The sequence below is a fragment of the Emys orbicularis genome, chromosome 13, assembly GCF_028017835.1.
Source record: "Emys orbicularis isolate rEmyOrb1 chromosome 13, rEmyOrb1.hap1, whole genome shotgun sequence".
Lineage (NCBI taxonomy): Eukaryota > Metazoa > Chordata > Testudines > Emydidae > Emys > Emys orbicularis.
In genome coordinates, this window is record NC_088695.1 from 42504921 (window position 1) to 42515540 (window position 10620).

Genomic DNA, 10620 nt, shown 5'->3' on the forward strand with positions numbered 1-10620 from the left:
GATTTTGTCACAGTCACATTTTAGGGCCTTTATACATATGTATGTATGTATAATATGCACACACACACACACACTCCTGGCCCATAGCATGTCTGCATATATACAAGAAATTATTATGCTATAAACACAAACAGTAAAAACTAAGTAAGGATTTCCAGAAGTGGCTAAATAATAGCAGCAACCCTCCCCTCCCCCCAAAAAAATCCACACACGCACACACACTTTGGTCATAACACTACCATTTTCCCCCATAAAAATGTTTCCCATTACTAGGCCAAATCCTAAAGTTCTTACTAAAAATATATAGAGAGATATTAGTCACACACACATATATAGAACTAGATGGTGCATTATATATATATATATATACACACACACACACACACACACACAGAGTCATACATATTTTCACCCATAATCGTATATATAGTCCTAAGACATGACTATGTAACAAATTGCAGTGCAAATACCAGTCAGCACTAACCATCAATGACATATGCAGGTTCCTCTCTTCTGCATTGCCAGCTCTTGCCCCCAACCCACCCTCCTCCCCCACACCGCGAAAAAAAAATTAGGAGAAAGCTTAAACTTTTTTTCTCTTGGACTCAGTTTATTGCATATTACAAACAGCCACTTGTGACTGATAGATAATCTACATACATCTCAGCTTTAAGGTTATAGATTTTCCCATAACTTTTTTTAATGGTAAAGGGAAAGGTGAATTTTTCATGAAAAAAAATGTCCAGTTTATGCTGATATAGACTAAGTAAAAGCTGAGTAAGGATTTCAGGATCTGACCCATTATTATTGTTTGTTACTGTTATTACGCAGGACACAGAAAGGAGATGTAATATTTTGCTCAGTTTTTAAATAAACTAATATATGAGTATCTCAAAAATGTATGCAAAATTTCTTTAGGAACTTGGTCATTATAGGTTAGTATCAGACCTTTATTCTACTGTTTGACTGTAGCAAAGCCAGGAGGGAGAGGTACTGGACCCTAGTTGTTCTCTAAAAGCCTATGAAAAAGTAATCAAGACAAAATACAAGGAGAGTCATTCAGCCTCAGTCCAGATGACAAGGGCAGAGAGTGCGGTCACTCACAGACAACGTTTTTCAACAGGATGAGTAATCTGTTGGCAGTCTTTTGATTTATACAGGACTTGCCACGCCTATTGCAGTAACAAATGATGCTCAGCCTAATTCTAGTCAATACCTGATGCTTCAGAGGACAGTTATACAGGGACTGTCGTATTATATATATAGTTTGTACAGCACCTAGCACAATGGCCTTTAGTCCTACCATAATATAAATGTTAAGTAATAACACCACCATGTTTACAGTTTATACCATGCAGCATGAGATCTGATTCACTGTAATATTATCCAACTTGCCTCACTGCAGCATTATCCACAAAAATATTCATTCATTGTTTAAGGCCAGTTAATTTTTTTATTGACGCCCCAAATATTTTAAAGTATGATTCAAAAGACCTTCAAACTTTGCAGTTCTTGTAAATACCTGAATTATTATTGTATCTTTCATGGAAAGTCCTAGTCAGAACAGAGAAACCCATAATAATCACTGTAAAATAGCCACAACTGGCATTCCTCTACCATGCATCATTTCTCTTATCCCAGTTCCACAAATTATCTCTGTCCCCCAAGCAGCATTCTAGGCAGAGCACAAGTGGACTTCAGCAATCCAATGACAACACTTCTCAAAAGATGGAGTGCAACCTCTGGGTGCATGAAGGACAAGCCACAGGGAAGGAAGCATGGCCAGAGCTCTCAACTGTTCACTAGAGTCACAGATTTCTTTCAGAAAGAAAGGAAGGGCTTGTCTACAAAGGGATATTTACAGTCATTTCTATACCGTTTTCTTGAAAGGGAAGGAGGGGTGTCAGCTTTAAAACGTTTGAGAACTACTGCATTAGGGCAACCCCATCTTCAAACAACCTCTAAAAGTACCCCCGTACTTCCACAGTAGTTGGCTCTACAAACAAACAGCTCTTCAGGCTCCATAAGCAAATTTAGTAAATGATGTAACTACTCCCTGAGGAGACTTCCGCAAGAATCACAGATTTATCAGCATTTTGTTTATGCTCTAAAAATCCTTCCTCTTCCTCTCTCTCATTGGAGGTAACATAGGGGATGTTAGCACAGTTTACCACTCCTGGCAAACAGGATTAGACCACTAAGGACATATAAATATTCCTTCAATTTTTCCTGATGTTGGGAACAATCAAGGACACCTGCACGCATTTTAGACTTGCAATTTCCCCAAGAGGTCACCTGCCCTGCATCAGGCCAGGAAAATGAGAAGTTAAGGCAAAAATTCAAAAATTCAGTCTACAACATACTGAGTCTCTCTTATCTGGCCCCACCCCTTGTATCTTTGGATTGATTTACACTAGCCATTTTTTCTGTACAGTTTCCCATCATGGCTATTACCGCTGCCACTCCTTGGATGATAGCAACTATGGGAGCATTAGTGTGGAACAGCTGCTGGCATTTTAACCACCATTTCATGTTACTCTCCTCAGAGCAGGTGTAAATAACCCAGTGGTAGCTGCGGGCAACGTGGCTACAACTCGCGCTCACATCGTTGCTACAAGTGGTGGAAATACAGCAAGAATCGCAATGGGGGAAATTTCATTAAAGGAATTCTAGAGCAGCCAAGGCCTTTCTGTGTTGCGTGTTTATGCCAAGGTTTCTTCAGAACTGAAATCAACTTGCCTTGCTTCCTGCCTGTGAAAGATCTGTCCTCTGGCATTCTTGACTGTGATACATGTGTTTTTTAGAAGAAAGTGCTGAATAAAAGGATTTTTTTTTTTTTAAAGTTAGGCTAACATTAAAAAGAAAGTAATAACGTTTTCCCAGCCCTGGCCAGTTCAGTCTGTGCAATCGAAATTTAGCAGGTGGGGTACAAGTGCATTCCATGTGCAATGTCCATAATATTCCCTTCCTCAGTACATCAGTACATTTTTAAACCAATCAACTTTTGCTCTGAGGTCAGAAGTGGGAGCCGGGAACTCCTGAGCTCTAACCTGATCTCTGACACTGACTCACTGTACAGCCTTGATCAAGTCAATTAGGCTTTAATTTTCAAAAGCGATTAGTGATTTTGGGTGCCTAAGCTGAGACATATTATGAGGGCCTGAATTTCACCGAGGAAGTGCTCAACCCTTTTTGAAAATCAGGCCCCTCCCGAGTTAGGTTCCCCAAAACTGAAACACCCCAAATCACTAGTTACTTTTAAAAATGGAGGCCTTAATCTCTCCATGGCTCAGTTTCTCCCGGCTTTCTGATGGGCATGATACATACTTGTTTACTTCCAATGGCACTTTGAGGGTTGATTAGTTAGAGCAAAGTATCAGAGCTATGTGATATAATCAAGGAAGTATGAAAATGGAGAGGCATGATTCTCATAAGCTTCATTGTTTACATGAAAACCTCTTTGTTTCTCTTGGGGTCAATGGGAACTGTTTTCCCTAAGTCAATAGCCTTCAGGTGTAAGCTGTGCTATAGTCCTTGCGTAACATACATAAGTGTGGTATTTTGCAACAGGGAACAGGAAGGAAATACTCATCTGTTTAACGATGCATCAATAACATTAGCAAGCCCCCAACTAGCTATTTTGCAGAGGAAATGGCATAGTAACCATAGCAATTAATAACCAGGAAGTAAGCTAGCTTGTTAGCAATGGTATTTATTCTCCTTAACCTGGTTCCCTTGAAATACATTTACAACAAAGCATTGAAAACTTGGCCAGTCTCCAGCAAAGGGTCTCCAGAGCCAGGTAGAGGAAAGGAGGAGGAGGCTGCATGCCAGATGGAGAACAAAGACTGATGAACTTTGGCTATTGATAGCAAAAATAGGAAGGAAGGAGATTTTCCCAGCCCCTTAAAGTAATGCAGCACAGATGTACAAAAGTCTGCACAAACCAACCAGCCTTTCCCACAAGGAGACAAAGGTGGTATATCCTCTTAACAGCAGAGGGGGAAGGAGTTTGAAGAAAGTATGTATAGGCTAATATAATATAATTAGAGTGGGTCAAAATGACTCTAGGTTCAGACTGAGGTTGGACATCTGGCTTGAGGATGAACCAGGGTTAGAGCTCAGGTTCAGTGTCACCAAAACTTCATGACTTGTTCTCAGGAGACTTCAGCCCAAAATGGAGGACCTCTCAGAGGATTTAACAATCTCCTGAGAGTTCCACCATTTTGCGAAGCATCCAAATGGCTCTGGAAAAAAGACCCCTTCTGGTTCTTGATCTGGCTCAGAACCAAAACCACACAGGTGAGTTTGAAACCAGGGATCAGGAGACCAGGGCGTCTTGGGCCCATCTCCAGTTTTAATTAAATTGATCTGAACTCCAATTTAATAGAGTTTCTGGGTACCTCTGGACCTGGGCTGGTGAGTAATATACCTGTGTATTTTCCCATATTCCCTATGGTCTCCATTCTGTATACCTTTATCTGATGCCATGTCAGACAAAGCTGATCAGGAGGCCTTTCCTACCTGTACCAGAATTAGAATGGAGGCCTAAGAGAGCAACAAAAGAAGAAGTTTCTTCCATACCCAGTATCCATTGTGCCTGTGGGCAAGTAGGGTGTGGAAAAGATACTGCATCCACAGACACCCTGACTTAAAGCGTTTCAAACCCAGCTCACTTTCTGAGCCAGATGGCAAAGTGATGAAAGCCCAAAGCCCAGTGAAATCAATGACCATTGATCTAATGACAATAACGGCCACTGGATCAGTCCTTCTCATTTGGAAACTGCTGATTGTTAATGCTTCTGTTTGCTCTTTCTGCTGGTATTTGCCTAGTTAAATAAGCCACCAGCAGCAGCATCTCTTTGAAATGGAGCTTTGCCTGAATAAGGCAACGAAGACATTTTGCCTGAGTAAGGACTAAGTAAATGGTGAACAAGAACTTCGGAATTTTGGCCGACAAATGTTCAGTCTTTTCAGCTGCCCTGTCTCCTATGACAAGACAAGGAAGTCAGAGTTCACACCACATTTCAGCCATTTATTTTTGCTAGCCCCCCAGCAGGCTAGCATTTAGAGTGCAGCACTAGGCACCCACTAAGCAATACAGTGCCTTGCTGGTTATCAGGATCAACATTTACTTTCTACGCTGAGCACACAACGATCCCAGTGGGCCCCACTCCCTTCCTTCAGTTCTGTGGGGCTCTGCCTCAGGCCTTGACATTTCAGTGCATTGCCTCCAGTACTAGCACACTGCTATGGGAAGAAGCAAATCCAAAGAGCCCTTGCAGCCTGCCACAACTCTATCAGACAGTGCAACACAGCTGAGATGGGCCACAACCAGAACCATTCATCTGCACTTTGGTTAGGGAGTTGACTAAACTATGATGTGGAGCCAAACAAGCTTCTATTTTGTTTTTGCAAAACAACCCCCCCTGCCCAGCTTTGCCCAGTATATAAGAGACAGTGGCTCTGAGTCCATACTGTTGAAGTCAATGAGAGTTTTGCCACTAACTTTAATAGGGCCAGTGTATATTTGTCTTAGCTTTTAAATTATTTTTTAAATGACTCAATTTCTAACCCACCAATTTCTGATCAGTGTATCCTAATCTGTCCGTTGCCAGCGGTGACCCTTACTACACTCAGACCTTTATTCTAATTTATAGAGTTGTCTGAAGTGCAGGATACTTGCGCAGGTTTACACAAGTCACAGGCCAATCGGGAATTAAGTGAGTTAGTTCTAGAAATATTTTTTTTTTAAATCCATATTATCTTTTCTGGAGAGAGTGACATTGGAATATTTTATTTACTGTAAAAACTGTCTCTTTACACTTCGGCAGAGTTCAATTTTATGCATTGATTTGAATGTTTATCAAGAACTTACCCTCTTTGTTAGGGGATGGACATTTCTGCCAGAAGTCTAAAGAGCTTTCTACAACATATAATGGTGGTCCCCAAACTGTGAGGCGCAGAGGAACGTTCAGGTGGAGCACTGCGAGGCCTGGGCCAGCTCCCACGGGGCGGGAAGGGAGCACCACTGAGCCCCGCTCTGCCCCCAACTCCACTCCGGCCCTGCCCCTAGCCCCAGATGCAGCTCCGGCCCTGTCCTCAACCCCCGGCTGCGGCCCCACTCCTGGTTGTGGCCCCAACTGCAGCTCCCGCCCTGGCCACGGCTCTGGCCCTGCTCCCGGCCCCAGCTCTGCCTGCGGGTCTGGCCCTGCTCCGGGCCCCGGCTCCCACCTGCAGCTCTGGCCCTGCTCCTGGCCCCAGCTCCTGCCTGTGGGTCTGGCCCTGCTCCGGGCCCCGGCTCCCACCTGCGTTTGGGGACCACTGACTTATAGTGAACCTACAATGCTAAAAATTTGCCTTTCTAAAAATAATATTACATATCACAATGGCACCACCTAGTGGAAAGTTATCACTAGTAAAATGGAAACAAATTCTGGTCACCACAATACTAATCTCTGCTAAACCAATAATATTTGAAAGCTTTATTTAGAGTTTCTCCCATTATCGCTGACATCTTATAGCTCCTACTTCAAACTGCAACATAAAATAGAATTGAAAGGGCACTGGATGGGTCAGAAGGGTGCTAATAAGAGACTGAGCCTTTCACATCAAAGTTATCCGTTCAGATCTAGCTGATGCAGGTGAAAGTCATTATTACCACCTAACATCTGATCAGTACCTGTATGAAGTGGGTGTGGTAGTCATCTATTTTTGTAATGATTATTTGTATTGCAGAAGCACTCAAAAAGTCCCAAGCAGGATGGGTCTGGACTCTATACAGACACACAGGAGAGGTTGGGTTAAGGCATAAGGCACTATCGTACTTTGCCTAGGGCAACACCTCCAGAGTCATGTGGTTGTGTCAGAATCTCAGCTTTCGTCTCAAAAATAAATGTTTCTGGCCCTTGTGGTTGGGAAGAAAAACTTGAAAGCATAAACTGAGTGTAGCCAATGTAGCAGCATCCGCCAGGGTCTGAAAACAGTGGGCACTTGCACTGGTGGGCACTGACACCACCACCTTTACTCATTTCTCTTGAATTTCATGAGGGTTTGGATTTAAATCCCTGGATCCAAACTCAGCTCTATGGTTTTGAGAGAAACGCAGAATTGAAAAGGGGGGTGTGGGGTGTCTATTTTTCCAGATTCATTCAGGCTGCTGCCCAAGATGTTAGGTATCTGCCTGAGTGTGCAGACAGCCTGAAAACAAAACATCCGTCAGGGTTCGCTGCACTGGTCTCCTGCGGAAACAAAGGAGCCAGAAGGAACCGAGCACTGTTACTTATGGCCACTATTTAACCTCACCTACCAGGACTTTTGTACTATAGGTATATGAATATAATTTACAAGCACAAGGCAAATACTCCAAAAAAAGTTTCCATAAACATTCATTTGAATGTTTAAACAAATTCCCTTTTAATGTGTTGGGGTCCCTTTCGTGTTCTTTTTCAGCGGAGATTCAGGTGAACAACCCTACTACCAGAAATATTAACCAAAACACCAAATTTTAAGCAACTGTTGCAAAATATTCATGGAACAGGAACTTAGAATTAATAATTGTGAGTATTTGCACCAAAAACCAAAACAACCCCTAAGCAGGGAACACTAACATACCATGTGACCTACAGTTCTATTCAAAATAGTTAACAATTTGACTAGCAATGACCCGCTTATAACTAGGAATCATTCAAGTAAATTATTTTTCTTGAACTTGTTATACAAAACATGATCTGTCTGTGGACAATTCTCAAACAGGAGAAGGGGCAAAATATGTTGAAAAAATTATATGTTATGCATTTTTGACCCAGCTGGACTAAGTAATATAATAGCAGAGCATATTGTAGTTTCAAAATTATAAACAGGACCTAGAAACTAGATCAATGTTTAAAATTATAACTACTCAGTTCAAATCAAGGGACTGTGAAGCACAGAGGAAACATTGATTTAATTCTGATCATCAATAGATGGACACACACACTTGCCTCAAAGCTTCTAACCATTCTCCTGTTTTAAAATATATGTGTAAAATCCTAACTTGCTGGTCTCAGCAATAAAATAATCACAGCTGAAAGGTTTTGGGGGCCTGAATGCTATGGTAATGGTGCTTGAGAAATCCCCACAAGAGATTTAAGGAATGCTATGTAATAGGTCTCTGTTTACAAATTAGATATGCCCCCCAAATGGAAATAGCCAGAACAAAAACATCAAGAACATTATTATTATTTTTTAATTAAGCATCTGGATGATATCTTTTCTTATATTCTTATTTCTTTCCTTAGACTCTACACTTCTGTGATTTTCTTTCTGCTGCATTAGAAAGACAGAAACCTCTAGTATGTTGGCTATAGAGTGAATCTTCCTCAAATGCCATCTCTCTGCACAGTACCTGTTCAAGCAAAATTCTGCTTTGATTTTTAAACACATCATCCATTGAGACCAGCACTAAGGACACCAATTGAAAACTCCCTGCCCTAAGTACAACCACTTTATAGTGTGAGAAATGTAGGTCTGCATAACACTTCCCAGCTGTCACCAACCTGGTCACCAGAGCCATCCAGAACTTTGTGGGCACAGTGAGGACAGAACCCCAGAATCTCTTGTTCCACAGCCACAGCCCCCTATCTCTTGAGCTAAAGGAGAAACTATCTGTTAGCGATAAAGGCTATTTTTTACACAGGAGTCTAAGGGTGTTATGGTCAGGATTGGGGTCCCTAACTCCCTTAGGCCTTGCTACATGAGAAAGTCTCACTACTAAGACTAAAGATGTGATTTTAAACTGATTTCTTTCACTGGTGCAACCTCCTGTAGGGACACTATTTGTGTTTTAAACCAAATTTATTACAGCTTAGTTTAAATTGATTAGGGATCCATTTAAAATACACTGAAATAAGCCACTCTTAACTGACATAAGATTGTCCATACAGGGGCTTGTACCAGTTTAAAAAGTGATTCAAGTCAAACCAGTGCAGCTTATCTAGACAAGGGCTTAGGCTCCTTTGAAAATCTGTGACAGAGCTTGACACACAATTAAGCAGCTCTCAATCCATCCAGTAGAGGGCAGTGGCCAACACGTCACAAGGACATCCCCATGTCTTTCCAACAATATTTGTATTTAATCTTTAATGAAAGATCCCCCTGTAACAAGGACTGTCTGCTAGGAACTAAACTTATTTCTAACTTATGGTAAAACACACCCTTTGGGCTCTGCCTCTACCCTGGATGCACCACTGTAAATGCCTTCCTGCTACTGCAGCTTTCAGGGCAGTTGGTCACTCATTGCAACAGATAATGTTAAAAACTCTTCAGGGCCACGTCTGCCACAATGGCTTCCCTGAAGCCCAAAGTCATCTTCCCCCACTTTCCCCGACGCACCCAATATCAAGCTCTTGCTTCCTTCCTCCCAGAGTTACAAAGCTGCACTAAACACTTACAGCACTGTAAATCAAAAGTAACTCCACTCTAGCCACTGGAGTTACACTGCTGTAAATGGCAGAAGAAGGAGACCCTTTGAAGCCAGCAGGGCCGTCCTTACCCATACGCAAAGTACGCAGCTGCGTGCCCCAAATTTCCTGGTGCCCTACACAGCTGGATGCTGCTCCAGTGGCCAGCCCAATCCCCCGACCGGCTGAGCTGCCCAGGAAAGCCACAGGGGGGCTGTGTAGGGCACCAAAATGGCTAGGGACAGCCCTGGAAGCCAGGTCTTCCAACAACCTACCCTCAATTAACATTTGTAAATTCTGCTTTTCCATGAAGTGGGAATGCGGCTTTGAGAAGACATTGAGTTCCCCTTACTGAACTTCTGGCTCCCTTCCAGAGATGGTCCCAAACACGCACCTCCAAACGTGTTGAACTCCAGATCCAATAGCATGGTTCAGGGTCCATCTCTACCACCATCTCGCTTTAATCTAGAAGGGAAGGCAGCACTGTATAGGAACTAGGATTTGAAGAAGTAGGACAGATACAGTTCATATATTCATATCTTGCCTCTTTTGGCTCTGGGTTTGTAAGATGTTTGTAGAGCTTAGAATGATATCAGAGTTCACCCCCTTTATAAATTGTGTTTAAAAAAAAATAAAAAAAGCCCCAAGGTTTATTTCCAAAACACCACTGAGTCAAGGTTACCCTCGTATGTTTGTATCTATTTGGACCTATTTTCAACTGTAAGGCACCTAGAACACCACTTACGGGTGCCCGAAACATTCATCATTAGCGTTACGGTGCAACTAAATATGGACTTCTCAGATAACCTGGCCTGTGTAACCAAGACATTGCCAAAATGTTAACTTTTCCCTTCTGTGCCTTTGGCATTTATGGTATGTTTTAAGTCGTATCTCAGACACTGCTGAGGAATGGCACAGAGATACAGAAACACAGCATATGTTGTTTCCTTTAAATAGAATTACAGGATTTATTAAAGTTCTCTCTCTTCATTTTAGGACAACACTATTCGCTCGAACATATGGCCTAGATACACCACTGTTTTACATTGGCACAAACGCTGCCATCAAGGTCCTGTCCACCCTGGGATCTACCCAATGTTAGCTCCAATTGTGGTTAAATATGGTTGTAGCTAATGTGGGTGGGGATGTTTCTGTCTGAGAACCATATGAGCCAAACTCT